This window comes from Bombina bombina, chromosome 2 (genome assembly GCF_027579735.1).
Source record: "Bombina bombina isolate aBomBom1 chromosome 2, aBomBom1.pri, whole genome shotgun sequence".
NCBI lineage: Eukaryota > Metazoa > Chordata > Amphibia > Anura > Bombinatoridae > Bombina > Bombina bombina.
Window position 1 is genome coordinate 1,072,791,094 of NC_069500.1, and position 26,264 is coordinate 1,072,817,357.

Sequence of the window (26,264 nt, forward strand, 5' to 3'; positions counted from 1 at the left end):
GTAGAATTTAGGGATTTTTTTCAGCAACAATATTTGACTTATAATTTAAGAATCTAAAAAACATAATTTTTCACTTTATAGTTACTTCAAGAAGTAATGAAAATATATGAGAAAACTTACACATTAATACAGATAGTTGGTCCACTTTACATGGATACTCAGTTTTTTCTCTTATTTATTAAATGAGTCCCACCTGTTCTATCTATTCACAGGTTATTTTGGCTCTTACATGTTCATACCACTAATTAGCCATTTGCAATGAATTTGTGCTGTACATATAATACATAGCATTTCTGCACTGCTACTTTAGTGATCAGCTCTTTGATATGCATACAAATACACAATGATCCTTGCAGTCAGGATCAAGCTGATTATCTGTGCATATGCAGAACCTGGCTAATAATACTGCTAGTTATTTATCACTCCCTTTCACTTGTATGTATAAAACTGCAAATGCCACATGGTGATTAGAAAAGGCAGTGTTGCAAAGCAATCTGCAGTTACATATCTACTGGAACTGAGCACAAATGCAAAAAAAAAAAAAAAAAAAAATCCATACAAGTTTTGTAAAGCATTTAATGAATACAATAATGTTGGACCCTTTGTGCAGCTTGATGTCTGTCTACTGCTGCCAATGTGTGTTGCTATGGACACAGAACGACTAGGAGTTAAAACAAAATGTTTGAAAAAAAGAGACATAATAATTTAAAAAAAAAATAATGATTTATGCAACTATTAATTTAACTACATACATGTAAGAAGAAAATTAAACCTTTTTGGGATAAAAATAAATAGGTAGATAAAATGCCAGCACTAGCCATCTAAATGCTATTAAATTACCTGATGCCATAGTGGTAGCTGATAAATCCTGTTTCAATTCAGGAGCATATTCACTTAGGAACTATTGCTGCTGAAAATGTGACTGTGTGTGGGTTCTATTGCTAATCAGGTTAAGAAAGGTCACAGAAATCAACTCTGCTCAGGTCTATGACAAATGAGGTTTTCATAAAATGTCATTAGCTCTGTACAAACGCTGCATTATGCCGAGAATCCAGATTGTGCTCAAGTATCCTAAAGGTTTATTGCATTACAGCACACATTATTTCCTAAGGTACCTTCATTGGTATTTTTTTTCCCCCATATGAAATATGTTATTGGTATTTTAATTTCACTACTGTGGAAACAGTAACTATAAATGTATTCAGTAATAACACACAAGTTATTAATGTATTGTAGTTTCCATATTCAAATATAGAACTGACCTGAAGACCACATAAGTTTTGCATCCGGACCTCCTACACCTACTTATAGTAAAACACTTCACACAGCAAAACATGAAACCGCAGCATCAAGTTTGAAGCCTTTTAACCAAGCTCACATTAAAATGGTGCAGTTTTTCTGAGTAATATGTCAGAAGTAAAAGAATAAACACCATATTATTTGCTCTGTAACTGTGTTCAGTGCATTGCAAATGCAGATAAAGCGCTCTGTTTTACACAGAATAATAATCACAAGATGTGGTGCTGTAATGCTTTGCACTTGCTATTAGTCAAGCAGCTGTGTTCAATAACTTTTACCCATTTGACCATTTTGATGCTAGCAGTAGTGGTTGATTATTTAACCCACTGGATGCCAGAGAGGACTGCAACACATTACACTAAAGCAGCAATGACCTGGTCAATAGCTAAGGCATTGCCTATTTGACAGTCAGACGGCAGCCAGGGGGTTAAAACTAGGTGCCTGCATACACATCTGCTATACGCTTTACATCTTGCACTTACTTGCTAACTCTGGGCCTCCAAGGTCGTTCTCTTCAGCCGAGGAGATGAGATTCTGATCAGAGGCTTTTCCCTCTATCCCTTCCATGGTCGCTGCCAGAGCTGATCAATTCTCCTGCACAGCCCTTGTGAGTTTTCCTGCCCCAATGCCACGGTCCAAGCCTTGCTGTCTCTCTTCAAGGTAAAGATGCTCCCTTCTCCTCTGCAGAAAACAGTAGCGCACCTGCAGCTGTTGTACTGAGGGCACTTAGCAGATAGCAGCAGGACTGATACTGTGTTTAATACAGACCATTCTACATCTATCCTCCCTGTCACTGGAGCACACACCTCGCACAGCTCTCCAGAATCAATCCCCTGTTGCTTCTTCACGTTCAATGCACTGTAAAGTCCAAGCTGCACAGCACAGCTCCCAAAGCAATTAATGCATTGAAAAACTAGGTGGCGGAATTATCAAACTGAAATGTGAAATCCTTCTCTAGTATAGATTTTGCAGCTCAGCTGGCAGCTACTGGGGCTGCAAACTTTAACAAGAATTCAATACATTAGCTGTGGCAGCAGTCAGCAATCTGACAAAGGGACCAGAGGGATTCAGTGAGGTGAATGTGTCCATCATTTCCTCTATTAGACCTGTCCTTTATGCTAAACTTCCCATCCATCCATGCCACAAAGCAGCTCATCAGAATGTGCACATAATTTAGGATGACATAGCTCTTCTGTCAGTAGCAACAGGTTTGTATGTGGGAGCTACCGACCTCATTACTACCCATGATGTCTGTTGCTGTGATATCTGATAAAAGTCATAATTGTTTCAGGATTCACCTTCTGGGAAGAAATTCCTTAACAGGAAATGAAGGAAACTGCAACACACACACACACACACACACACACACACACACATATATATATATATATAATGTGTATGTGTGTGTATATCTATATCTATCTATATACTATATATATATATATATATATATATATATATATATATATATATATATATATATATATATATAATGTGTGTGTAATGTATGTATATATATATATGTGTGTAATGTGTGTGTATATTATAATTATATTTCAATCTTAAAAAGAATCTTCACACTGGCCAAGGCAACGAGCCATTACACAAATACTTTGAAAATACACATATTGCATTTGCTATTCATTTATTATTCATAAATAAAACAAGAGACACCATTAGGAATTATGCTGGAATGAAGGGAAACAAAAGGAAATGCAAAGTAATGAATTGTGAACCTAGCTCTGTCATTTTACTTTAGACAACATAAGAGAATATTATTAAAGTTTCTGTTTTATAATGAGAGTGAAATATGCAAATGTACAGTTTTTATGAGAGATAATTTCACATCTCTGATCTCAATATCACATTATATAGATACATTTAAGTATATATTTTTTTCATTCTAAGAAAGTACTAAATGCTTTTTTAAATTACATTTGCATAAACATTTTCCATTAGTAGACAGGATCTGTGAAATGAGAACACTTGGCTTACCTCTCTGGTAAGACATATATTTCATATGTTTCAAAGGAAATCTACTACAAAGATGTACTGTATTGTGTAAAAAAATGACAAGGAAGGGCTTCAAGACATAAATATGCATAGCTTAGAGAAAACAAGTACAGGGCAAAATTTTCAAATAAATTTAAAAACTGAAAATGTTTTAAGAATATTTTTTCTCAAAGAAAACTATTAGAGCAATATCTTATGAGTTTTATAAACAGGGGGATCTGAAGCAATTAGAGATCCCTAAAAGGTACTTTTAAAAATACCTTTTTAAAAACAAACATTTATGAATGCTAAATTCAACGTTTACCCCAAATAAATCTCTCTTTTTATGCTTGAAAGCTCTAAGGTCAATGATTCTCTACTAATAAAAATGCGTCCATACGCAATTATGCGAGTATTACCAACTTTCTAACTATCTGACCTCTGATCAATCAGGTTTTCGACCGAATCACTCTACTACAACTGCCCTCCTTAAAGTTTGCAACAACATCCAAACTGGCATGGAACAAGGAGACCTAACTGGAGCTATTTTCCTTGATTTTGCAAAGGCTTTTGACACAGTGGACCACAACACACTACTGCTCAAACTAAAAAACTCTGGTATTGTTGATCGTCCGTTAACCTGGCTTAGATCATATGTATTAGATCGATCACAATATGTCTCCGTTTCTAACAGTGACTCCCTCCCTCTTCCAGTCACGTGTGATGTTCCCCAAGGTTCCATTCTCGGCCCCCTGCTATTCACATTATTTATAAATGATATGCCTAATGTCTGCAAATCCTCAACTGTACACATGTACGCAGAAGACACGGTAATCTATGCAAACAAATCTGATCTGCCGCAGCTTGAAGCAGTGCTCCAAGACCAGTTCACAGAGGTAGAAAAGTGGATCTCAAAAAACAAACTCTTCCTAAACACTGACAAAACTGTCACAATGATCTTTGGAACTGGACCTAAATTACACAAATAACAAAATTCCCATCTACGCATCAAAACAAAATCCAATTGCACGCTTACCGCAGTCCACTCTTTCAAATACTTGGGTATGTTGTTAGACCCTAATCTATCTTTTGGCCTCCAACATAGAAAAACTTGCATCTAAACTTTATCCAAAATTAGGTGCCCTGTACAGAAACAGATCTTGCCTCAGCCCTACAGTAAAGGAAAAGATTGTACGGCAAATGCTGATGCCTATCATGGAATATGGGGACGTAGTATACGCACCTGCACCCCAAACTCAACTAAATAAACTTAATACATTGTATAACTCGTTCTGCCGCTTTGTGCTACAATGTAACTACAGGACCCACCATTGTGACATGCTAAAAGAACTAAACTGGCTGACGCTGGAATCCAAACGCACCCTCCATCTTTCCTGCCTTGTGTTTAAGAGCCTTTCTGGGAAGCTCCCACCCTACCTGAGCAGAATGCTCTCCCCGGCTATTCCCACTTCCTATAACCTCCGATCCAGTACCAGCACATTATTTAGCTTGCCTCAATACAAAAAGGAAGCAGCTCGATCCTCCTTTTCCTACAGAGCACCACAGTTATGGAATGACCTCCCGCACACTTTCAAACCTTCCCCAAGCCTAATATCCTTTAAGACAGCGGTTCCCAATCTGGGGTACGTGTATCCCTGGGGGTACTTGGCAGGCCGGTTGGGGGTATGCAAAAATATTGTTGGTAATGGCGGAAGATGCGGGGGGAGGGTCGGGGGGGCACTCTCAATGGGTCATCAACTAATAAGCATTGTGGAACTGTGGAAGGAAGGAGCATTTAGCCGGAAAGTGACAAATGAAGTCCTGGCCTGGCATATAGGCAGATGGGAGACCCTGCACCTGAAATATGTGGACTGGGTGTGGATGACTCCGGTCCACATATTAAAGATCACCCTGTGTCACCAGACAGATTAGCCTCCTGCTCCACCCACCTCTGTCCCATGCACACAATTTTGACTGCAAGTGCTCAAATAGAAGCGGCACTGCAGCAGCATAGCTACGTGGACACGTGTGATAGAGCCTTTGAGATTGCGAGTGACACAGGCGAGGCAGGTCTGCATCCCCAAATAAGTTATAGTCAGTGCCGGTAAGTAAAGTACTGCTTCTAGTGCTTGCTTGATTCAGACTGCTTCACTTCCAACTAAAAACGTTCATAGTGGCTGGGTGGTTAATATCGATCTGATCTCACAAATTTAAATATTTATTTTTATGATCATTACTCCCCCAGGGCCTTGTTTAGGAGCAACCAGGCAGCTGCCAGGGGCACCAGCCACACAGCAGGACTCCTGAGAATAAGATCTGAGCTTTAATCCTGTTGATACACCTACAGTCGTCTGCAATTCAGGTATAGCTTACCTCCCCTATAAAAAAGTGCTTCCTTTATTTTGAGGGATGAGTGGGGGTAATGAAGAGAGGGGGTACTCATAAATGAAAAGCCTAATCGAGGGGTACAGGAGAGAAAAAAGGTTGGGAACCGCTGCTTTAAGAGATCCCTCCCTAATACCATAAAACAGAATCTTGAAATCCAGAAAGATCATAATCCCGAATATCTAAAATCCCCAAATCACAATGCAGAAAAAATAAAATCTGTAAATTTCAAAATCCCGAAAATCAAAATCCTGAAAATGCAAAATCCCTAAATATAAAAAAACCTATAGATACGATGTGCTGTGATGCCCCCATCTTCACTATCATTTTGCCTCCGCTTGGGGGGCTCAAGCGGGAAAAAGCCCTCTTGTAAACCTCATTTCCCAAGGTTCACTTGGGTTGGATGCCAGAGGTTCGGCGGTGCGCCCCCTTGAAGATACATCAACAAGGTAATCTTGCAGGTGTGTTTTAGGATTCAGGTTTTCAGTATTTTACAAGTTAGCGATTTTATTTTTTCGGGATTTTAATATTCGGGATTATGTTGTGTCAGCATTTTTAAATTTCAATATTTAGAACTCAGTTTTCAGTATTTTACAAGTTAGGGATTTTATTTTTTCGGGATTTTAATATTCGGGATTATGTTGTGTTGGCATTTTTAAATTCCGGTATTTAGAACTTCGGTCTTTTGATAGAGACCCGTAGATGGCAGTTCCATCAGCACTGACTAAAGAGAAGCTTTATAGTAGAAAAATATTGCTTCCAAATTGTGACTTTTTTAAAAGTTATTTTTATTTCTTTTTAAAGAGGTATTAAACACTGCATGCATTTCAGGCACCTCCCTCTAATTATAATACCATGATTTTTGGAACTTAGGTTTCACTGCAGGTATCTAAAGGAGATTCTGTACATGTGCAAACACAGGAAAAAAAGAGAAACAAGAAGGGGCGCCTCCTAGTTGATGCCTGAGGAAACGGCGCAGTGGACGCAGAGAAACGCGTTGCATTATGTTATATCATTTTATACTAGTGTTTTTATTCTGTTAACTTTGTTGTCTTTTAATCAATACACTTTTTTTGTAATATATAATATCAGCATTTTTTGGAATCGTTCTTTGGAGTGTTTTGTTTGGAATTGTTGGTTCATCGGGTGGCAATCAAGCCACACAGGACACCTTGCTGGCTGTATAGTGAGCTGGGCCACTAGAATAGCCCTGCATGCATCTTCAGCACTCGTATGTGCTTTTGAAAGTGTGAGTACCCCCTTTTCCCATTTGGTTTATACTGGGTCGACATCACCTGTTTTATTTCACTAGGAGGCGCCCTTTTTCTAGTGCAAACACACTATTACTCAAATTTAATAAAAGCTAGTTTTCAACATGGCATCACTCATAACTAGAAGCAGGTGGGGAATGACCTCAATACTATGCTTATAATAATGTATGTTGTGTTTAATGTCCCTTTAAAGGAGCTTTACAAAATAGTAAAGGATTGGAGAAAAAACTGAGCAAAAATATACATCTAGCACACCTAAATTTTAGATCCAGTCTCTTTTTAACATCCCCATGTGATCTGCCTCCCTCTACCGCCCTTTACTTCACCCAGACCATGTGACTGGAAACGACAGCACCCTAAAAATCTCAGTACAGCTGGGGTATGATAGGTGTAAAATGAAGAGGAGATTATCAGTGACTGTAAGCAGATAAAAACAGAAAAAAGAAAAAAAGACAAAATTAGATTAAAATAGAGGAAAGAGATTAATTAAATAGGAAAGTGGATAATAGACAGATATGTTTTTGACCACCTTTTTTAGAACTCTGGAGCAATGCATGCTTTTGAGGCCAGTAAACACCCTAGCTGAGCTTATTGGTTCCTATCTGCAGTCAAAATCAATTATTCTGTGTAATAATATCACTATAGGTACTAATCACGCACTTCATACACTTAATAATCTGCAATAGAATAGCTATGAGAATATTCATCATAATGCTATAAGACCAAGTAAGTTCATCTATTGAAACATTTGGAGTTTTGCCATATTCCTTAAGAATTAGGTTCCGAGAAAATATTATGAATATATTCATGCTTTGTACTAATATTTATTATTAAGTAAGCTGCTCTTAAAAAGGTTAAGGCTCACACAATGACTAATGTATACAAAATGTTAAATAACTAATAAAAAACCCACATTATGATAGTTTAATCATTATTTATAGCTAAAATATGGGGAAAATGGAATTACATAGTGGTTATTAAAAATGTTGGATGTACCAAAAAGTGCAGTAGTAATAAATTGATTAGCAAGTAATTGCCACAGTGAGGATATAGATATGAGGTGCATGTTATATGTAACCCTTTAGAACAGTTACTCATAAAGCTGAAATATTTCTGTGTATTAACTATTTAATGCTGCAAGGTACTGGTATTAATCAGATAAAAACACCCACTGATAGCTAATGTAGTTCATGCATCAAAATCCAGTTCCAAAGGAGAATGCACAGTGCTGAATTTCCTGCTGGACATAGAATTCAGCTGCCTATGGGTTCTTGAAGATCATATGGCTCCTATTGTCAATACTAAAACAGTTAAATTACACTGTTAGATGTCTCAGTAGCCTCAGACAGCATTGGGGTGCCTAGAGTGGGATTCATATCTCTGAAGTCAGACTGGCAGTAAGGTACTGCAAATCTACACACCTATCTCTGTATTGTATTTGGAAGCTGTAGTCTGTTTTGCTTTGGTGACAACCCAGAATAAACACAGATAAAAAACTCTCAGAGTCCCTGTTAGATGGTGAGTTGAGCCAATCAGAGGCCAGACATGTCAGATGACACAGCTCTAGTGATTCCTCTGAACTGCACTGTGAGGAGTAGTAATGCACTGCAATATTGGAGTATTATTTACCCGTTAATGAAATCCAGGTAACTCTATCTCTGTTTCTGGTTATGTAAGGGAAGACAATGCATTTTATTACATTTATTTATTGCTTTTCATTATATAATCACATGTATTTAGCAATGTATTCTATTATGCTACAAGGAGATAAATGCCTTAATAGTTTCAGAAGAATCTGAAATTTTGAACCAGTTGTTATTCTCTTGGGATTATGAGATTGGGAGTCCATCTTAATTTTGGTTCAATATGATACATTTTGCTATTTTGCCCTCATACACAAGATAAGCCCCCAGAGATGACATTTTGTTGTGGGAATATATAATTAATTTTCAATACTTGCAATCTCGCGCAAGGTCATTAATAAATATAGTGAATTCATCATAATTTTAGTATTTATTTTTGTAATAGGAGTCAGCTTATTTGTGTGATAGTATATTTCTTGGTTACAAGAACACAATCATGTATTTTTATTAATAGTCCTATTATCATTAATATATTACAATTAAACAATTCTTAATGTAAATGTAGGGTAGGGATTCAAATCACTGGTCAAAATAGAAAAGTCCAAAGAACAGCAATTGTGGGCGCTTAGTGTATAGCATATATATGTACTCCGATTATGTTTTAATGTAATATTTAGAACTGGGCTCTTGTAACACAGAATATGTAATACTCAGGTTCCTGCACTTCCATGTAACATAGTATTAACCCTGCCTTCACACCCGGTCACTTGGTAAATTTGGTAGTCTTCCCCACCCTGTACCCTCATTCAGGTGCAAAATCTATGGGTTATGCAAACCTGCACCTAGATTACGAGTTTTGCGTTAGGAGGGGTGCGGTGCTAACAAGCAGTTTATGTTCACTGCTCATTTACAGACAGCGCTGGTATTACGGGTTTTTACAAAAGTGAGCGAAGAGCAAAATTTAGCTCCACATCTCACCTCAATACCAGCACTGCTTACGTTAGCAGTGAGCTGGCTAAACGTGCTCATGCACGATTTCCCCATAGGAATCAATGGGGGAGAGCCGGCTGAAAAAAAAACCTAACACCTGCAAAAAAGCAGCATAAAGCTCCTAACGCAGCCCCATTGATTCCTATGGGGAAACACATTTTATGTCTACACCTAACACCCTCCGAGTCTAAACACCCCTAATATTACACTTATTAACCCCTAATCTGCTGCCCCGACATCGCCGACACCTACATTATAATATTAACCCCTAATCTGCTGCTCCGGACACCGCCTCCACCTACATTATAGTTATGAACCCCTAATCTGCTGCCCCCAACATCGCCGAACCCTAAATTATATTTCGTAACCCCTAATCTGCCACCCCCAATGTCGCCGCAACCTACCTACATTTATTAACCCCTAATCTGCCGCCCCCAACGTCGCCGCCACTATAATAAATATATAAACCCCCTAAACCTAAGTCTAACCCAAACCCTAACACCCCCTAACTAAAATATAATTACAATAAATCTAAATAAAATTACTACAATTACCTAAATAATTCCTATTTAAAACTAAATACTTACCTATAAAATAAACCCTAAGATATCTACAATATAACTAATAGTTACATTGTAGCTAGCTTAGGGTTTATTTTTATTTTACAGGCAACTTTGTATTTATTTTAACTAGGTACAATAGTTATTAAATAGTTATTAACTATTTAATAACTACATAGTTAAAATAAAGACACATTTACCTGTAAAATAAAACCTAACCTAAGTTACAATTACACTATAATTAAATTAATTACCTAAACTAAATACAATTAATTACAATTTAAAAAAATGATCTAAATTACAGAAAATAATAAAATAATTACAAGATTTTTAAACTAATTACACCTACTCTAATCCCCCTAACAAAAAAAGCCCCCCAAAATAAAAAAAAGCCCTACCCTAGCACTAAATTACAAATATCCCTTAAAAGGGCCTTTTGTGGGGCATTGCCCCAAAGTAATCAGCTCTTTTACCTGAAAAAAAGTACAAATACCCCCCCAACATTAAAACCCACTACCCACACAACCAACCCTACTCTAAAACCCACCCAATCCCCCCTTAAAATCACTAACCCCTTGAAGATAACCCTACCGTGAGACATCTTCACCCAACCAGGCAGAAGTGGTCCTCCAGACGGACAGAAATCTTCATCTAAGCTGGGCAGAAGAGATCCTTCAGACAGGCAGAAGTCTTCATCCAGACGGCATCTTCTATCTTCATCCATCCGGCACGGAGTGGGTCCATCTTCAATACATCCGACGCGGAGCATCCTCTTCATCTGACGGCCGATGACTGAATAAAGGTTCCTTTAAGTGACGTCATCCAAGATGGCGTCCCTTCAATTCCAATTGGCTGATAGAATTCTATTAGCCAATCGGAATTAAGGTAAAAAAAATCCTATTGGCTGATGCAATCAGCCAATAGGATTGAAGTTCAATCCTATTGGCTGATGCAATCAGCCAAAAGGATTGAGCTTGCATTCTATTGGCTGTTCCAATCAGCCAATAGAAAGCAAGCTCAATCCTATTGGCTGATTGCATCAGCCAATAGGATTTTTTCTACCTTAATTTCTGATTGGCTGATAGAATTCTATCAACCAATTGGAATTGAAGGGATGCCATCTTGGATGACATCACTTAAAGGAACATTCATTCAGTCGTCGGCCGTCGGATGAAGAGGATGCTCCTCGTCGGATGTCTTCAAGATGGACCCGCTCCACGCCGGATGTATGAAGATAGAAGATGCCGTCTGGATGAAGACTTCTGCCCATCTAAAAGAGTTTTATGTTACGGCGTTGTAGTGTAAAACTCTTAACTACTGACTTTTAAATGCGGTACCAGGCTTGACAGGAGAGGGTTTACCGCTCACTTTTTGGCAGACTCGTAATACCGGCGTTATGCAAGTCCCATTGAAAATATAGGATACGCAATTGACGTAAGTGGATTTGCGGTATTTCCGAGTCTGGCCAAAAAAGTGAGCGGTACACCTGTACCTGCAAGACTCGTAATACCAGCGGGCGTTAAAAAGCAGCGTTGGGACCTCTCAACGCTGTTTTTTAACCCTAACGCAAAACTCGTAATCTAGGTGATAGTTCTTTAAAACAATACAGTGCAATAACTTGTTTGTTTCTCTTACCCGGTCCTCGGATCCAAATACCAGTCTCTTCCTGAGCAGTATGGCATCCACTGTCCGTTAAAGCACCACTGGTTCAATGATTGGATGGTTTGATTAGTCTGTGTTACGCCCAACCAATCCTAAACAGGCTATACCGCTACCAGTCCATGCTCACTGTGCGGCCCAAACAGGTATACAAATGAAAAAGGATATGCATAGCACCAGATAAGCGGTTAAAATGTAACTTTTATTTTCTGCATATTGCATTGTAGCAAACATTCAGTTTAAAATAAAGGTAGCAATCTCCTTAGCTAGTGAAAAAATGGCTGATGTGTCTCGGCTTTACGCCATACTCTTAGCCATGTAAAAAGTGTGCTCAAAACTTGCTATCTGATTGGATGGATCCTCCATTATACACATTGTTTCATTTATTTAACTCTTTCATGTGGCTCACAGTGTATAATACAATTACAAACAATCCAGTATTACAATTTTACAAAAATGTACACAAATATAATTTTGATTTTTAAGTCTCTACAAGAATTACTTTTATACACCGATCTTGTTCTCATGTATTTGCATTAATTCCTTACGTCTGTTACCTAATCCCCAAGTTCACAAACCTCACTCCTGCTATAGGTCCGACGGTTAGTTTTGAGCTAATTGTAAGGTAGTCTGAAAGAAATATATATATGTGAGTGTGAATAAATGAATTAATGAATAGATATATAGAAATCTAAAAAATATATATACATAGTAAAATAACGTTAAGCTAGATTAAACTAAGAGTTTGCATATGGCTTTCTTAATTTAAATTATATAGGCAGACAGCCTAATAGCCATCATGTCAAATTCACTTAGAAGTATATATAATTTACTATAACTCTTTATATGGCCATCTTGTTCCCAGTGCCATATAATACTGTTAACCTATTCCTTGGACTCTGGTCAAGTGTAGTAAGTGTAGTTTGGGTAGTCTCTTTTATATATGTCAAAAAATGCTCATTTAGTGTTTGGAAGTATATATACAAAAATATTTTTTATGAGCATAAGGTCCAATACCTATTATACACTATCTTACACCAAATCTACCAAAAATGTATCAAATCGAATTTGAAATGTAATCCAGTTGAAACCCTAGTTTTTAGTCTGAAAATCCAGAAAGTTTCTCTTTCTGTCAACAGATCATTTCTATTACCTCCTCTCTTCTGCTTAACTTGTTCAATGATAGTCCACTTGAAACTATTCTCTTATTGTGAACTGTTGTAAAATGACTAATTAGGGGTGTAGTAAGGGTACAATTTCTTACATCAGACAGATGTTCATTCATTCTTACCCTAGTCTCCCTTGTAGTGAGTCCTACATATTGAAGTTGGCATTCCATGCATGTGATCAAATACACTACATACGTGGAGCGACAATTGAGACAGTACTTTCTGAAACAAGACTCCCCCGTTACTGTTGAATGAAACCTGTCTCCTTGTTCAAATCACTGGAGTATTTTAAGTTTAAAAAGGTGGAACCAAGAAACACAGGCATTAAAAACAAGCATATGATCTGGACAAAACTTTTCCAAGTATAAACATAACACAATGGGCACCATGTGCGGGCAAGGTTCCTGGCTTGGAAACTTCATAGAGAACAGCAGCAGACACTGTTTGTCCACTGTCCAGATGAATCATGCCACCCCCTTCTCTTGCATGACCAATCTCATGAGAGAAGGGCCTATCAATCACCCTGAACAAACAGGATTAGGGTGATTTATATCCACCAACTCAGAGGTGGCTGAGAGGGCAAGAAGCATCAGGACCCACAAGGGCTCACAAGCAGGATATGCCACTTAGAACATTTAGCCCTATATCTAATTCCTAATCCCCAAATCATTTTCTGACTTTGTTATAGTGATAAATTGATTGACCAATAATTTTTGAACCAATAGTTTATATCTACAACTCATTTGTAAAATGGGACACAAATTTTCCTTTGCTCTTTTTAGGTGTATAAATACCATTGCCTAAAGTCAGACAGCTGTGGTATATCCAAAAAGAAACAATAATATCTCAAACAGTTTGTCATGCACCTAGTGACAATACCTCTTCAACGTTACACAAGCAATACACGTGCAGATTCCCTATCTAGCCACACAACACATTATTGCTTAACCACAATAATAATCTATGAGTGCCATAACCTTATGCATGTTTATTTTCTTTAAAGTATTAGTTTACATTATCTCATCCTTGAGTATGATAAGAAATTCTGAAAAAAATGCTGCTTGATGACCTTCCTTTATTTGTAATCAGGGACGAAACTACAGGGGGTGCAGAGGTCGAAATTGTGACTGGGCCTCCAAGGGTAGGGGCACAGCTTAAAAAAAATAATATTTTTTTTTAATAAAAAAAACATTGACTTGCCACTGCCTGCACTGATATCATGTGAGTGTGACATGATGCTTCACTAGTGTCTCTGACTACAGGGGTTAGTCTTTCTGATTTACCCATTGGTGTTTATGTGTGTATGTGTGTATGTATGTGACTGTATTTATGCATGTATGTGTGTGTGTGTATGTATGTGTGTATGTATGTATGTGACTGTATTTATGCATGTATGTGTGTGTGTGTATGTATGTATGTATGTATGTGACTGTATTTATGTATGTATGTGTGTGTGTGTATGTATGTGTGTATGTATGTATGTGACTGTATTTATGCATGTATGTGTGTGTGTGTATGTATGTGTGTATGTATGTATGTGACTGTATTTATGCATGTATGTGTGTGTGTGTATGTGTGTATGTATGTATGTGACTGTATTTATGCATGTATGTGTGTGTGTGTGTGTATGTATGTGTGTATGTATGTATGTGACTGTATTTATGCATGTATGTGTGTGTGTGTATGTATGTGTGTATGTATGTATGTGACTGTATTTATGCATGTATGTGTGTGTGTGTATGTATGTGTGTATGTATGTATGTGACTGTATTTATGCATGTATGTGTGTGTGTATGTAAGAAAAAAAAGAAGTTATGTATCAAATTCACTTTTTTGGGGGGATTGGGGAGGCCCTTCTTAGATTCTTGCACCTGGGCCCTGTGGTTTCTAGTTATGCCTCTGTTTGTAATCAATTATTGTCTCAGTGCTATTTTGTAGATTCCTGTTCTATGATTCAGATAGAGCAAGAAAGTGTAAATGACTTTCCAATTTGTTCCTATTCTCAAATTTGCTTAGTTTTTTAATCCTTTGTTGAAAAGCAGGAATGTAAGGTCAGGAGTGTGCATGTGTCTGCAGCACTATATGGCAGCAGTTTTTCAACAGTTATACATTAGCAAGAGCACTAGTTGGCAGCACTCTTTCCTGTCATGCAGTGCTTCAGGCATGTGCATGCTACCTATCTAGATGTCTCTTCAACAAAGAATAACATGAGGACAAAGCAAATTGTATAATAGAAGTAAATTGGAACCTCTTTTAAAATTGTGCTCTCTATATGAATAATATATGTTGTGTTTCATGTCATTTGAGTTGACTTCTTTCACTAACTTATATGATACTTTGCTTAAGGTTTAGAGGACTGATCAATTCTAAGATTATACAATAAATATTTTGCTTCTATAAGGTTTGATTTTTGTTGCATGTTATTGAGTATTCTGAGGTGAGGTTAAGTTTACTGTGTTGTACAATACACTCTGAGATGGCCACAGATTACATTTTAGTAGTATGTTTGTATTTATGGTCTAGATGAATTAAACCTCAATTCATTGCTATTGTATTGTCCACCGGCAGTAGAAGATACAGAAATGTATATATGCATACGCATTTTACATGTCATATCCCATAATAAGACCAGCAGCAAATGAGAGAAAATGCAATTCACTAACACAAAATCTAGAACTTTCATGTAGCAATCGTAGTATACTTGCATTTTAGTTATTGTCAGCTACAGTACTTTTGTCTTTTTAAACAGGATTTCACATCGTTATGAACAGAATTGAACTTTTTGCTGTTACATCTTCTTTGTTGTTAACCCTAGATCTTTTGCACAGGTTATTTAAAAAATGAGAAGCCTCAAAAATAGAATATTTAGGATTTACAACATCTACAACCTTGTGTCATCATCTTATTTCTGTAATAGAAATTGGGCAAAAGCAAACCTCTTTCTGTAGAGTGAGGTTTGGAAATGTTGGAGACATTTTTGTGGCTTTATTATTGAAATGCACTGTAATTTATAAAAATAAGCCTTTTATTGGTGGATTCTGGTACAGAGGTAACAAACAGCAACATTTCAGGCAAGTCTGCCCTTAATCATGCTTATTTTACATATGTGTGCTGGTCCTTTTAAACCATCTTTAAAGAGTTGGACATGTCAGTTTTTCTTTAAAGATCAAGCATGGTGCATGGTGTAATGGAAATTGTTATTTTATGATTAACTAGTCCTAAAGCCCGTTCACAAGGGCCATATTTAGCAATACAGCGGTCCCACCCCTTGCGCTCTCTCCCTCCCCTCTCTTTTGCTCTCTCTCCCCCCCTCTCTTTTGCTTTCTCTCTCCCCCTCTCTTTTGAGCTTGCTCTCTCTCCCCCCCCCTCTCTTTTGCGCTCTCTCTCTCCCCCTCTCTATTGCGCTCTTTCTCTCCCCCCTCTCTTTTGTGCTCTCTCTCCCCCTCTCTTTTGCTCTCTCTTTCCCCCTCTCTTTTGCGCTCTCTCTCCCCCCTCTCATTTGCACTCTCTCTCCCCCCTCTATTTTGCGCTCTCTCTCTCCCCCACTCTTTTGCGCTCTCTATCCCCCCTCTCTTTTGTGCTCTCTCTCCCCCCTCTCTTTTGTGCTCTCTCTCCCCCCTCTCTTTTGCGCTCTCTCTCCCCCTCTCTTTTGCGCTCTCTCTCCCCCTCTCTTTTGCGCTCTCTCTCCCCCTCTCTTTTGTGCTCTCTCTCCACCCCTCTCTTTTGCGCTCTCTCCCCCCTATCTTTTGCGCTCTCTCTCCCCCTCTCTTTTGCTTTCTCTCTCCCCCTCTCTTTTGAGCTTGCTCTCTCTCCCCCCTCTTTTTTGCGCTCTCTCTCTCCCCCTCTCTTTTGTGCTCTTTCTCTCCCCCCTCTCTTTTGCGCTCTCTCTCCCCCTCTCTTTTGCTCTCTCTTTCTCCCCCTCTCTTTTGAGCTCTCTCTCTCCCCCTCTCTTTTGCGCTCTCTCTTTCCCCCCTCTCTTTTGCGCTCTCTCTCTCCCCCCCTCTCTTTTGCACTCTCTCTCCCCCCTCTCTTTTGCGCTCTCTCTCTCCCCCACTCTTTTGCGCTCTCTATCCCCCCCTCTCTTTTGTGCTGTCTCTCCCCCCCCTCTCTTTTGCGCTCTCTCTCCCCCCTCTCTTTTGCGCTCTCTCTCCCCTTCTCTTTTGCGCTCTCTCTCCCCCTCTCTTTTGCACTCTCTCCCCCCTCTCTTTTGCGCTCTATCTCCCCCCTCGCCTTTACTCTCTCTCTCCCCCTCTCTTTTGCGCTCTCTCCCCCCCTCTCTTTTGCGCTCTCTCTCCCCCTCTCTTTTGCGCTCTCTCTCCCCCTCTCTTTTGCGCTCTCTCTCCACCCCTCTCTTTTGCTCTCTCTCTCTCCCCCCCTCTCTCCCCCTTTCTCTCTCTCTCTCTCTCTCCCCCTCTCTCTCTCCCCTCCTCTCTCTCCCCTCTCTCTCTCCCTCTCTCACCTCTCTCTCTCCCCCCTCTCTCTCCCCCTCTCTATCTCTCTCCCCTCTCTCTCCCCCCTCTCTATCTCCCCTCTCTATCTCCCCTCTCTCTCCCCCCTCTCTATCTCCCCTCTCTCTCCCCCCTCTCTATCTCCCCTCTCTCTCCCCCCTCTCTCTCCCCCCTCTCTATCTCCCCTCTCTCTCCCCCCTCTCTATCTCTCTCCCCTCTCTCTCCCCCCTCTCGATCTCTCTCCCCTCTCTCTCCCCCCTCTCTATCTCTCTCCCCCCTCTCTCCCCCCTCTCTATCTCTCTCCCCTCTCTCTCCCCCCTCTCTATCTCTCTCCCCCCTCTCTACCTCTCTCCCCTCTATTGCACGACCACGCCCGACCATGCCCCATTCACGCCGACCACGCCCCTTCACGTCATTCACGTCCGGCCACGCCCCCTTTATGTAGGCCACGCCCACTTCTGCCGCAGAGCGCAGATCAGCTAGGGACTCAAAGGCCAGGTGTGTTTGACCTTGTGCTGTCTCTACTGCGAATGACAGCTTCGGACAAACACATTTGGCCTTTTATTATATAGGATAAAGGCTATGGGCCAGATTAGGAGTGGTGTGTCAATATTTACGCGTGAGTGATAAGATGTTTATTGTGGGTATTTTGCACTGATTGGGCTCATCGCTCATATTAGGAGTTGAAAGTAAACGCAATCGCTTGAGTGCAATTGCAATTTACGCTAGAATGATACTGTGTCTGCACAAAAAAGTTATAAGGGCTCAAAAATATGAGGTCTCAAAAAAAGCAGGCAAAGGGCTTTAACATAGAGATACATACATATACATGTCTAAGGATGGATATGTATGTATAAACAGTATATTTCTATATATGTGTACATATGTATTTTTAGGTGTATATACAGTATGTATTTACAGACATGTATACACATATAAACACATACATATATATGTACGTATATATATATATATATATATATATATATGCATTAGAGCCCTTTGCAGTTAAGTAGATGAAAACATGAAAAAACATGTTTATGCAATATTTAATAAAGGTTTTAACTAGGTATTTACTGTAAATACTTCACATTCCAATTTTCTGCACATAGCAGAATATGTTCTAAGCACACATCCCATGACCCTGCAACATGCTCAGCCCTGGGTGCTCACTGGCACTCACAGGAAGCTGTGCTGTCTCCAGATTCACAGGCAGTTAACCCCAGACAGGTCTGGGGGAAGAACCATAGGGAAAATTGCAAAACAAATTAATACAACACACAGAGAAAGTCCAGTATCTATACCTATATATAATCATCTATATATATAGGTTTAAATATATACTGTACCAAAAACACATCATATATATATATATATATATATATATATATATATATATATATATATATATATATATATAGGAATATTTATTTATAAATAAATAGCACATATTCTGTTATGTGAAGAGCATTCAAATGTGAAATATTCATTTTTATGTCGGGTTAGTGCACATGAGGGTTTGCATGATTGTAGTTTTTTTCCCACTTTTTGCTCCATTGACTTCTATGGGGGAATACGTGAATACGCACACGATATTCTAACTTCACCTTTTTGCACTCGTCGGTTTAGCGCGAGAGCCAAAACAGTTTACTTTAAACACATAATACAAGTGCAACCCAACAAGCGCAAAAGCTTACTTCTAGCCCAATTAATGCACAAGCGGGAGCGTTAAATAGCGCTCCACTTGTAATATGGCTCTATATCAGTTGTGAATTGTAACACTTTACATTAGCTTTCTATTTTTTGGGTTTTGCAACAATGTAATGTAGAAGAGGTTAACAAATTAGATGCTTTAAGGTAAATATTACTATTTGCTACTAGGTGGAGATATTGATCAAAAATGTAGAATGTTGGTAATGAAATGGTCAACAACATGGGTATAAAAAGACTTGAGAGTCATATTGCATATGTTGCAAGCTCACCAGTGCCGTCTTCTTAAGCTTCTGTCCCTTGTCGGCATTTGCTTTCAGTTTGGTCCGTGTTCCGGTAAGCCAAATCAGGGAAAGCTTGCCCGAAACATCGCTGTTAGTTACCTCTGAATGCATCAATGAAATGATAATTTTATGAATTTGTGTGGTTTTAAAACTGTTTGTGTTATACTTGGAGGGACTACACGGCTACCCCTGAATCCACGAGCACTTTTATACAAGTAAGAATTACACTGGTGCTGAACATGTGTTATTATCAGTACATAATTGCAATGGAGTAAACCTTCAAACTTAGGGACTTCACAGTTTACAGGATGACAACTATTAAAATCCTGTTCTTGAAGATGATAACAGTGGCAGCCACATAAAGGGACAGACTACACCAGAATTTGTATTGTTTTAAAAGATAGATAATCCCTTTATTACCCATTCCCTAGTTTTGCATAACCAACACAGTTATATAAAATATATTTTTTTTACCTCTGTGATTAGCTTGTATCTAAGCCTCTGCAAACTGCCCCCTTATTTCAGTTCTTTTGACAGACATACAGTTTAGCCAATCAGTGCTGGCTCCTAGGAACTCCACGTGCGTGAGCACATTGTTATCTATATGGCACACATGAACTAACACCCTCTAGTGGTGAAAAACTGTCAAAATGCCCTGAGAGAAGAGGTGGCCTTCAAGGGCTTAGAAATTAGCATATGAACCTCCTAGGTTTAGCTTTCAACTAATAATACCAAGAGAACAAAGTAAAAGTGATTATAAAAGTAAACTGGAAAGTTGTTTAAAATTACATGCCCTATCTAAATCATGAAAGTTTATTTTGGACTAGACTATACCTTTAATTCTAATATTCTATATGAAGAGCAAGGGGGCAATAAATATAAAGTGCTGATTCTCCGTCCTCACTAGTTTTATAACTTAATTTCAACCCACACTCTACAGAGGGAAAAGCACTAGCAGAGCAACAAAAGGCATGGTTTTGAAAGACAGGCAACCTAACAGTGCAGCAGCAGCAAACACTGCAACCAGCACCACTGCCAAACTTTGGGGCTATAAAAAATAAAAACTTTTACCTGGTCTTCATCTCACTCGTGATCCCTGCAATGGTTAATATCACTGCTATGAAATTTCTGAAGAGTCTGCACAACCCTGTCAACCTGTCAGAGCATCCAATCGGGGGCGCTCCTGATTTTCTAAAACATGCCACCAGGCGGGTCTAACAATCGTCTGGCTTAAAGAGACATTGTACACTAGATTTTTCTTTGCATAAATGTAGATTGTAGATGATCCATTTATATAGCCCATCTGTGAATGTTTTTGTAACAATGTATAGTTTTGCTTATTTTTAAATAACATTGTGCTGATTTTCAGACTCCTAACCAAGCACCAAAGTTTTAGATGTATACTGATATATACAGACTTCACATTGCTTCTGTTTGAATAAAAGATCTATTCATATACAGGGGAGAGTCTTCTATCAGCACTTTTCAGTGGGTGTTCCAGACTAACCTCATCAACAGTGCTAAATTGGGAGCTTCTAAGTAAGTTTTTAAAAGGTTTTATACTGGATTTTTATATCAGTATCTGTGCATATTATTATTTATAGTAGTGTCTATTACATGCAGTTTAATTACAATTGGTGTATATGTCCATTTAAAGGGACATTCCAGTCAAAATTGAAATTGACATGGATGCATTTCAGTTTTAAATAGAAGCCTTTTCTTAATTTACAGGTAATAGCAAAAATGCTTCTAATAAAAGCTATAGCTGTTTCAAAAGTATATTTAAGCACTGTGCATCAACATTTTAAACACAAGACCTGTTTAGAGAGCCTATGGTACTTGTATCACCTGGTAATGACTCAGTTTGTTAATTGCTAACATGATAAAAGCCTCTGAGCAGCTGCAGTATTTAAAATGCTAGTGCACTGAGAATAGTTAGCTATTCTTAACATGCACATGCAGATGAAAATGTTAACACTAAAACAGTGAATACTTTTACTAGAAGCATTTTTGCCAATTCATGTATATTACAAATATGTATCTATTCAAAGACATAATTAATTTATGTGCATTTAAATTTTGACCAGAATGTCCCTTTAAGGAATTTTTATTCTGCTATTGCACATGTTGCACACAGTTTTTTTGGAGGAGCAGAGCCCGAACCGCCCATACTGAGGAGCCTCAACTGGTCTGAATGCATTTCGGATTGGGATAATTTGAAGGAAAAATCAAGGCCTAGATTATTTAAAGGGAGAATAATGTAATTTCTAAGTAAGAATAATAAATAAATCATTGCATTGGAAAATATCTGAATACAAAATAAACGTTTTAACGCAAGTAAACAATTATTTTTTTTACCTCAATTTTGCATTGTTTTCAGGGACAAGCTTCTTGAAAAGTCCATTGAGTTGTTATATTATCTTATTTAGGCCTAGATTACAAGGGGAGTGATAGCGTTAACACAAGCGCAATATTGCGATCATGTTAACTTATGCTCATATTCAAAGTTGAAAGTAAATGCGATCGCTTTAACACAATTAATGGACATTCTAGTGTAATAATAATTTTAATGCATTTATTTTATTATTAAATGAATGCCCTTTTTTGTGTAATTTATGCTCATGTGTATTTTTGTAGATTTGTAGTTTTATTAACACGGCTCTTTATGCAAGCTCAAAGCTCACATAAAGGCTTTGTGCTTCAAAATAAGTTGCACTAAACCAACAATTAACATAAAAATTAAGTTTTACAACCTACACTATCCACCCCTACACTATTAACCCCTAAACCACCATTACCCCCATCGTAAACTACCTTGCTACAATACTTAACTCCTAAACCACCATTACCACATCGCAAACTACCTTGTTACAATACTTAACACATAAACCACCATTAATTCCATCCAATAACCTCTACACTACTTAACCCTCTAAACACCATTACCCCATTGCGAACAGCCCTGCTACACTACTTAACCCATAAACCGCCATTACCCCATTTCAATAACCCCTACGCTACTTATCCCCTAAACTGCCATTACCTCCATTGCAAACTAACCCACTACACTTTTAACTCCCTATAAGCTAAATCCCCAAGACCCCTAACCTATAAGAAAAGTAAAAAAACAAACTACAATAAAAAAACAATGCAAGAACCCCCCCAAAAAACACAGTACCAGTACAAAAAAATACACAAAAAACCCTATCCTAAAACTAAACTACTTTATAAAAAAGCTACCCTTAAAAAAATCCTAAAACTTAATTAGCCCCACAAAATAAAAAACTATCTTAAAAAAAAGACCTATTCTAAAAAAAACTTTCCTAAAAATAAACGCCCCCCCCCCCAAAAAAAATTAATTTTAAAAGCCCAAGTTTATAGTCATTGTCTTGAATCAGACTCCTTTGAGGGACAGCGGCTGGTCCACATGGGGTCCATGGCGGCGGCGGACCTCTGGTGGCATTACCCTGGCAATGGTTCCCTGTCCTGTTGTGGGGTAGTTTGCGATGGGAGATGTGGCAGTTTAGGGGTTAATAGTGTAGCAGGGTAGTTTGCAATGGGGATGTGGTGGTTTAGGGGTTAATAGTATAGTGGGGTTACCAGAGTAGGGGGATGTGGTGGTTTTGGGGTTATTAGAGAGGGCTTATTGCAATGGAGGTTAACACGTGATATTACACCCTGTTACAAATTATTATGCAAATTCTATTTCAGTGTCACAAAGATTAAATATTTTTTTTTCAGTTAAACTCATGGATGGCGTTGTGTCTCAAGGCTCTTTTGATCACTGAAAACAATCTCAGACACCTGTGATAATTAGATTGACAGGTGAGCGCAATTAAAGGTAAAACTACTAAAGGAGGGTGTTCCACATTATTAAGCAGAGCACCATTTTCAAGCAATATGGGGAAGAAAAAGGATCTCTCTGCTGCCGGAAAGAGTGAAATAGTTCAATGCCTTGGACGAGGTATGAAAACATTAGATATTTCACGAAAACTTAAGCGTGATCATCGCACTATTAAGAGATTTGTGGCTGATTCAGAGCACAGACAGGTTCGTGCAGACAAAGGCATATTGAGGAAGATTTCTGCCAGATCCATGCATCAGATCAAGATAGTAGCTGCTAAAATACCATTACATAGAAGAAACAGATATTTGAAGCTGCTGGTGCCTCTGGAGTCCCACGGACATCAAGGTGTAGAGTCCTCCAGAGTCTTACAACTGTGCATAAACCTTCCATTCGGCCACCACTACCCAATGCTCACAAGCAGAAACGGCTGCATTGGGCAGAAAAATACATGAAGACTAATTTTCAAACAGTCCTGTTCACTGATGAGTGCCGTGCAACCCTGGATGGTCCAGATGGATGGAGTAGTAGATGGTTGGTGGATGGCCACCCTGTTCCAACAAGGCTGCAACGTCAGCAAGGCAGTGGTGGAGTCATGTTTTGGGCCGGAATCATGGGAAGAGAGCTGGTCGGCCCCTTTAGGGTCCCCGAAGGTTTAAAGATGACCTCTGCAAAGTATGTGTAGTTCCTGACTGACCACTTCCTTCCCTGGTACAGAAGGAAGAACTATGCTTTCCGTAATAAAATCATCTTCATGCATGACAATGCACCATCTCAGGCTGCAAAGAATACCTCTGCACCAATGGCTGCTATGGGGATAAAAGGAGAGAAAGTCATGGTGTGGCCTCCATCCTCCTCTGACCTCAATCCTATTGAGAACCTTTGGAGCATTCTCAAGCAAAAGATCTATGAGGGTGGGAGGCAGTTTACATCCAAACAGCAGCTCTGGGAGGCTATTCTGACATCTTGCAAACAAATTCAAGCAGAAACTGTCCAAAAACTCACAAGTTCAATGGATGGAAGACTTGTGAAGCTGCTATCAAATAAGGGGTCCTATGTTAAAATGTAACGTGACCTGTTAAAATGTTTAAAAAGTTAAAATGTTGTTCAAAGTTTGATTGAAATAGCTTTTGATTTTAGTAAATATGCTGCAAACACAACAAATGACAATTTTCAGTCCCTTACAACCTATAAAGTGTTTTGAAACTTACTGTGCGTAATAATTTGGAACAGTGAATTGTAAGTTTTTTATTTAAAAAAAAAATACTGTTATCATTAGTAGGTTTGTTCAATAAAATTTGAATTGTACTCTTAATAGTTGATAACATGAGAATTATGCTGACTGTTGTTTACATCAATTATTTAGGTAAATGAGAAAGATATCATTAGCATATTAATTTGGAACAGGGTGTAGGTGTTAGTTTTTTTTTAACTTTGCTGCTCCATTGAAGTCAATGGGGAGAATGCAATATCCGGATCACAATATTGTGTACTTAACTTTTTTTTGCGTGCGTTGGGTTTCACTCGAGTGCAACAAGTTCATTTCTAACAAAGTGAGGGCCAGATTATAAATCGGCCAGCAAAATTAAATTTACTGTTAGTGAAAACACTGCAAGCTATATGGTTTTTGCTATTTTCAGGATCCGCTGGTATTACAAGTTGGAAAAAAAAGTTTTTTTGCTAGCGGTAGCCCGAGAATCACAAACTTTGCTAGCAGAGTTTTGGCGTGCACGTGCATGTGTTCTCCCATAGAAATCAATGAAAAAAAAAAAAGTTGAAAAAAACAACACCCTACTTGCGAAAACGACAAAAAAACCTAACACCCTACCATAAGCACCTAGTCTAATAACCCCTAATCTGCTATCCCCCACAATGCAAACACTAAATAAAACTATTAACTCCTAAACCGCCATCCCCCACATCGCAAAGTACATAAACAATTACCCCCTTAACCGCCATCCCCCACATCGCAAAGTAACTAAATAAAATTATTAACCTCTAAACCTCCACCCCCTACATCGCAAAGTAATAAACTAGCAACTAAAACCCCTAAGCTAACACCCCCAACTTAACCCCAATTACATTCCCATAAATTAAATAAAAACTATACTATCTTAAAAAAAAGACTTACCTGTAAAATTAAATTTAAACCTAAGCTTACCCTAAAGAAAATCTAACATTACTTCAGCCTATACAGATTTCATCATATTGGCTGATTTGAATTTGAAGAATCAAATTAGCCAATAGGAATGCTAGGGTACCCCTATATAAAAGGGGTACCTTGCAGTCAATCTTCAGTGTGCGGCTGGAGACAGCATTAAAAGGGAGTTCCGTGTTGCTGGGCTGAAGATGAGGACCTTTGTCACCTCCACCATCGCTGATGACCTTGCCGCCGCCGCCGCCACCGGGATGAAGATAGAAGATGGACCGCGGAAGGGATGAAGATGGAGGAAGATGGACCTATGATTGATGAAGATGGAGCTCCGCTGGGATGAAGATGGAGCGCCGCCTATAATCATTGATGAGTACCAATTTTGGGGTTAGTGTTAGTTTTTTTATGGCAGAAAAAGAGCTGAATGCACTTTTAAGGGCTATGCCCATCCAAATGTCCTTTTCGGGGCAATGGGTAGTTTAGGGGTAATTTTAAACATTTTTTAGGGTAAGCTTAGGTTTATATTGTAAATATTATCCTTATTATTATTTTAATAGTGTACCCGAAATGTGTATTATGTGTTTAGATACAATAAATATTATGGAACATCTATATCATTCTGATAATGTAACTCAATATTTATATAATAGCGGTTACCAACTTTGCAGGGGCAATGTGTGCAATTTAATAACACTCTGAATTATATCATTTCCAAAGGATAATACATATAAAACCTGAAACCTTTTAGTTCTGATTTGTCTATTAATTAAACTGAGACCAGATCAATAAACAAACTTAGTTTATTAAAATAATTATTGGAAATAATAAGCAATATTTGAATAAAACAAATCAATAAGTATATATCATTACAATGATTTAATGATTATCAGGTTAAAACTAATGAAAACAATCACTAAA

The 26,264-nt window shown here is 38.4% G+C and overlaps 1 protein-coding gene across 1 annotated transcript in view; it reads right to left on the reverse strand.

The window, feature by feature from the left end:
- The window catches only part of INPP4B (inositol polyphosphate-4-phosphatase type II B), a 1,415,612-nt gene extending 1,413,775 nt beyond the window's left edge, over positions 1–1,837 (reverse strand). Inside the window, exon 1 of the mRNA XM_053703700.1 lies at positions 1,782–1,837. The gene's annotated coding sequence lies outside the window, so the exon portion shown is untranslated. The remainder of the gene's footprint in view (positions 1–1,781) is intronic.
- Positions 1,838–26,264: the final 24,427 nt, after the last annotated feature.